This window comes from Indicator indicator, chromosome 21, assembly GCF_027791375.1.
Source record: "Indicator indicator isolate 239-I01 chromosome 21, UM_Iind_1.1, whole genome shotgun sequence".
NCBI classification, from domain to species: domain Eukaryota; kingdom Metazoa; phylum Chordata; class Aves; order Piciformes; family Indicatoridae; genus Indicator; species Indicator indicator.
This window is the reverse complement of record NC_072030.1, coordinates 16289502-16295505: the sequence shown is the minus strand read 5'-3', so window position 1 is coordinate 16295505 and position 6004 is coordinate 16289502.

The following is a 6004-nucleotide window of genomic DNA, read 5'->3' as shown; positions in this document are numbered from 1 at the left end:
AAGAAGAGGAAAATTTTGGAGATGTATTGATGCCTTTTGACACAGTGACTTCAGTTCAGGAGAGGTTAGCTGCTGGTTGTCATCCTTCATTTCCTCAAGTTGTCTGGGGCAGAAACAAGAGCCAAACTCTGGGATTTTCTCCTAGGATCTGCCCTTAGTGCCCAAGACATCTTCTAAGGGGTCAGGAGCAGAACTGTTTGCTAGGAAGTGGAATATTTGTACCTGAAAGGCACAACAGCAGCTCCAAGACAGAGACTTTGCCCTGTGTAGAAATGCCCATCCTGAGGATTTGATGTCCAACTGCTGGGAGGTTGTTTTGGCCACAGATAACCCAAAGTTGCCTCAACCAGCTGATTCCCATCAGCAGTGGTGGGAACAGAGGTGACACTGTAGCCATGCTGAGTGTAGCTCCTGCCATGAGGGACATCAGCCTTATGCCTCCAGCACTGCTGGGAGAAGGTCAAGGGCTTAGAACTATGATAACAGAGACACCAAAAAGGTTGCAGATCTGCCTTCAGGCATCATTGCATCTCCAGTCCTGCTGGCAGGGCAAAGCCAGGGAGATGAAGGTGCTAGTCCTGCTCCATCCTTCGTGCCTTGTCAAACATCCAAAGAGGAAGCAAAGGGTGTTGCTCCTACAGACAAGCATTCCTTAAAGGAGAAGCATTTCCTGCCCTTCTCCTTCCTTCCCTCCCTCTCTCCCTAACTGTCTACTTCTGAGTTCCAAGAATTTAATGATTAATATCAAATTAATAGGCAGATGACTTCCTATTCTTTTTTTTTAATGGTTTTTAATCTGCATGACTGTCTCCTCTGAGGTGTTCCTTCTCCTTGCCCTCCACTTCCAATGGTGTTCTCTGCCCAAATCATCCATTCCATTCCCATGTAACTTTGCTCCATCACTTTCTAACCCCATTTCCCACGTTTCTCCAGGCTTTAGCTCACCCCAATACCACTAGCTAACATTTTTTTGTTCTCCTTTCCCTGCTTGCTGTTGCTCCTTGGTCCATGCCACTTGCCACCTGAAGCTCAGGAAGAAGGTATGTGACATGGCTTCTGCTTTTCTCCCCTCTCCCAGTGTGGAGGAAGAAGGAGGGTGAAGAAATCCAGAGCAAAGGGTTGATATATCCTGGGGATAAGGACTTGGTCCTGGGCTGCAGATATCAATGCAGTGATGGACATTGATGTCACTTTTTGAGCTGGTGGGAAAACTGCCCTGGTTTGTGGTTGAAAAAGACATGCAAACATTTATATATATATATATATATATATATATATATATATACACACATATACATACATATATATATATATATATATATACATACATATATATATAAAATATATATTTTTATATATATAAAATAAATATTGTTTACATAAAAAATATATAAATATATTTTATATAAATATAAATAAATATATATTTATATATAAAATATATATTTTTACATTAAAAATATATATAATATATGAAAAATATATATAATATAAATATATATTAAAATATAGAAAAATATATAAAACATATATATATAAAATATATATGATGTCTTTAATATAAAATATTTTATGTCTAATTTTATATAGAAAATATTTCATCTCTAATTTATGGATAAATATGTTGGATCTAATTTTATGTAGAAAATATTTTCTATCTAATTTTATATAGAAAATATTTTCCATCTTATTTTATATAGAAAATATTTTAGATCTAATTTTATATACATAATATTTTATACCTGATTTTATAGAGGGAATATTTTATATATGATCTTATATAGAAAATATCCTATATCTGATTTTATGGAGAGAATATTTTGTATCTGATTTTACAGAGAGAATATTTTGTATCTGGTTTTATAGAGAGAATATTTTGTATCTGGTTTTACAGAGAGAATATTTTGTATCTGGTTTTATAGAGAGAATATTTTGTATCTGGTTTTATAGACAGAATATTTTGTATCTGGCTTTATAGACAGAATATTTTATATCTGGTTTTATAGAGAGAATATTTTATATATAGAGAGATATATATATAAGAAACACAATCCATGCATAAATATATCTTAAAAAGTGTGACTAATATACCCAATATATCTAATTTTGTCCATAGACATACACAGGCATCTAATTATATGTAGCAATACAGATGTGGATGGAAACAAACAGAGATTTGGGTTGACCTTCCTTTTTTTTTTTTTCATTTTCTTTTCTTTACTGAGCTGCTTGACTGTTTTTTTGTTGTCACAAGGGTGTCAAATCCTCTCCTTTGTCTCCAAACCCCTTAAATCACCAGATCACAGAACGGTAGGGGTTGGAAGGGACCTCTGGAGATCATCCAGTCCAACCCCTCCACCTAGAGCAGGTTGTGCAGGTGGGTTTGGAATGACTCCAGAGATGGAGGCTCCACCACCACCACCACCTCTCTGGGCAGCCTGGTTCAGGGCTCCACCACCCTCAAAGTACAGAAGTTCCTCCTCACATTTAAATGGAACTTCCCATGTCCAAGTTTGTGCCCATTGCCACTTGTGCTGTCACTGGGCACCACTGCATAAAATCCTGGTCCCATCCTCCTGCCACCCCCCCTGTAAAATCCTGGTCCCATCCTCCTGCCATCCCCCCTGTAAAATCCTGGCCCCATCCTCCTGCCACCCACCTTTAAAATCCTGGCCCCATCCTCCTGCCACCCCCCCTGTAAAATCCTGGCCCCATCCTCCTGCCACCCACCCTGTAAAATCCTGGTCCCATCCTCCTGCCACCCACCTTTAAAATCCTGGCCCCATCCTCCTGCCACTCACCCTTGAAGTACTGATAAGCACTGAGAAGATCCCCACTCAGTCTTCTCCAGGCTAACCCAAGTCTCTCTCAGCCTTTCCTCATAAGAGAGATGTTCCAGTCCCCTAATCATCTTTCCAGCCCTTTGCTGTGCTCTCTGAAGCAGTTCCTTGTCCTTCCTAAGCTGGAGAATCCAGAGCTGGACACAGGACTCAGCAGGGCAGAGCAGAGTGGGAGGAGAACCTCCCTCACCCCAATTGCCAAACTCTTCTTGGTGCACCCCAGGGTGGCATTGGCCTTCTGGGCCATGAGAGGACATTGGTGGCTCCTGATCATTCTGGACATGATAACAGAAACAGGGAGGGTTGGACTAGATGATCTCCAAAAGTCCTCCCTAAAGGGAGGGAGAGAGCCCACAACAGTCACTCCCAGCTGGTGACATTCAGGAATTAATTTCTTTACTATTTCCAAAAAATCTTAGAGTTTTTAATTGTTTTTTCTTATGTTGTTTGAGGGGAAAAAAATTAAAACAAACATAGCAATTTTATTTTGGGTCAAAAAAAAAAAACCCAAACAAACAAATTCACCCAAAAAAGTCAGTTTTAGGAAATTTTAGCCAGTTCTAATAAAGTCTAAAATATGGGATATATATTTTTTTTTTTTAATGTGGTTTGCATTTGTGGTCACATTCCCATATTTCAGTACCATTTATGACCCCACAAAAAGCCCATTAAAAAAAAAAAAAAGGTTATTTCTAATCCTCTCTCTCAATCTGTAATTCCACCACTCTCTATTCTCACCCAGAATAGAGCTTGGCAAACTTTGGGAATGTTCCAATTGGATATTTCTTTGTTTAATTCTTTTTTATTTTTTTTTTCTCCTCCTCTTATCACATTTTGCTGTGTGATGTTTTCCACCCACAGAAGAGGTTCAGGAAGAAGGTATGTGAAAGAGCTTCTCAGCCCCACCTCTTCCCCACATCAGGGCTGGAGGGGTAGGTGGTCAGCTTTGGTTTTGAAGGTGGGAGAAGACAGCAGGAGGCAAAAGATGTTGGGCCAAAACCATCTGCAGGCCAAGAGGTTTTCATCTCTGTTGCCCCAGTTTGAGCAGGGGTGCCCCATTGCTTGAGTGTGGAGATGTCTGCTCCAACCTTGGGGAGGAAGCAGGAGGAGAAATGAAGATGCCATCCTTTCATCCACAAGATCAGAGGATGTTGGAAGGGACCTCTGGAGGTCATTGAGTCCAACCCCCCTGCCAGAGCAGCACCATAGAATCCAGCACAGGTCACACAGGAACACATCCATTGGGTCTAGAAGGTCTCTAGAGAAGGAGACTCCACAACCTCTCTGGGCAGCCTGTTCCAGTGCTCTGTGACCCTCACAGGGAAGAAGTTCCTCCTCATGTTGAGGTGGAACCTCCTGTGCTGGAGTTTCTATCCATTGCCCCTTGTCCTATCCCAGGGTGCAAGTGAGCAGAGCCTGTCCCCTCCCTCCTGACCCTCAGCCCTCAGATATTTATAGACATTGATCAGATCCCCTCTCAGTCTTCTCTTCTCCAGACTAAGCAGCCCCAGGGCTCTCAGCCTCTCCTCACAGGGCAGTGCTCCAGACCCTTCATCATCCTCATAGCCCTCCCTTGGACTCTCTCCAGCAGATCCCTGTCCCTCTTGAACTGGGCAGCCCAAACCTGGCCTCAATATTCCAGCTGTGGCTCACCAGGGCAGACTAAAGCCACAGCAGATTCCAAGGCTGTCTTGAAGCCTGCTGTGTGTGGAATCACTGGGTTGGTTATGGAAAACTTCCAGAAAACTGGAAAGTTTTCTACCAGGTGTCAACTGGTTTCTCCTCTGTAGCTTGGGAGCTAATGATCCCATGGATTTTGAAGTCAAAATCCATCTGTGGTATGTCTGTAGCCATAGCACATATTCCATATGTACTGGACAATATGGAATATTATGTATCATGGAGGGGATATATTATAGGTTTATAGACTATAATATATAGGTTATAGCTTTATAGACTATCAGATATAGATTAGAGGTTATAGACTATAGGATAGATTATAGGGTTATAGACTATAAAATATAGATTATAGGTTTATAGACTATAATATAGATAATAGAGTTATAAACTATAGGATATATTATAGGTTTACAGACTATAAAATATAGATTATAGCTTTATAAACTATAATATATACATTATAGGTTTATAGACTATAATATAGATTACAGCTTTATAGACTATAATAGACTATAATATAGATTAAAGCTTTGTAGACTATAAAATATAGATTATATCTTTATAGACTATAAGGTATAGATTATAGCTTTATAGACTATAAGGTATAGATTATAGTTTTATAAACTATAATATATAGAATATAGGTTTATAGACTATAATATATAGATTATAGCTTTATAAACTATAAAATACATTATAGGTTTATAGACTATAAGATACATGATTGGTTTATAGACTATAATATAGATTATACCTTTATAGACTATAAGATATAGTATAGTTTTATAGACTATAATATATAGATTATAGCTTTATAGACTATAAAATACTTTATAAGTTTATAGACTATAAAATACATTATTGTTTTATAGACTATAATATAGATTATAGCTTTATAGAGTATAAAATATACTATAGCTTTATAGACTATAAAATATATTATAGGTTTATAGACTATAAAATACATGATTGGTTTATAGACTATAATATAGATGATAGCCTTATAGCCTATAATATATCCAATTATATCTCCTATGATATAAATAACACCACTGCAGAATGCAGATCTTTAATCATTCTCTCTGTGTAGAGCCTGGCTCCTAGCCCCAGCTGGCTCCCCACGCTGCAGGTGGGCTGCTGAGGAGGGGCTGGAACAGAAACCCACCCTTTGTGCTTGAGGCCTGTGGGATGTGGTGCTCTGGGTGTAAGGAGTCAAAGGGTGGGTTGGTTCCACGTTTGCAAAGCTTTGTGCCATGGGCACCTTTGAAGCAAGGTTAAACCTCTTTAGAGTGCTGGGGGAACACCACCTCTGGGTGGTTTCAGGGGGTTTGCATCACCCAGAGCCTGAAGGGTTTACATTTCTGGTACCTGTGTGTGCTTTGGTTGCCTGTCTCCACTTCATCGCCTCCTCTGTTTCTCTCTTTTGTACCCCCTGTGCTTTTTTGGACCCCCCCTGTTGCATTCATGCCCTCTTTCATCTAACT